Source organism: Arachis ipaensis, chromosome B08 (genome assembly GCF_000816755.2).
Source record: "Arachis ipaensis cultivar K30076 chromosome B08, Araip1.1, whole genome shotgun sequence".
NCBI classification, from domain to species: Eukaryota; Viridiplantae; Streptophyta; class Magnoliopsida; order Fabales; family Fabaceae; genus Arachis; species Arachis ipaensis.
The window spans coordinates 44290578-44291063 of record NC_029792.2 but is presented as its reverse complement, the minus strand read 5'-3'; positions in this window follow the sequence as shown (position 1 = coordinate 44291063).

The window sequence follows — 486 nt, the reverse complement described above, 5'->3', positions numbered from 1 at the left end:
AATTTCGAAACCTAGCTTTTCTCGCTCTCTTCTCTCAATCTCGCCCTCGCAGAGTCGCAGTCTCGCAGTCGTTCTCTACTGCTCTCAGGCTCTTCTCGAAGCCTTTTACACTTCCTAGTTCCCACCAGCCACCAGCACCGAAGCCTTCTTCCCAGTTCCCAGCGAGCACGACCCAACAGGCAGCAGCGTTCTTCCCAGCAGCTCCCAGCGTCGCCAGCGAGCACCGACCCAGGAATGTTCTTCCCAGCAGCGCCGAGCCACCGACCCCAGTTCCCACCGAGCCACCTAGCACAGCACCAGCCAGCAGCCTTCTTCCCGCCGATTCAACTGAGATATAAAGCCCGAGCCTCCGATTCAGGTATGTAATTAAGTAATTTAACTAATTTATGTTCAATAAATCAATAATCATTGATAGATTGCTGCTGGTTGTTAACTTGTTTATTTCATTATTGCTGCCTTACTGATTGTTCTGTTGAATTACTGAAA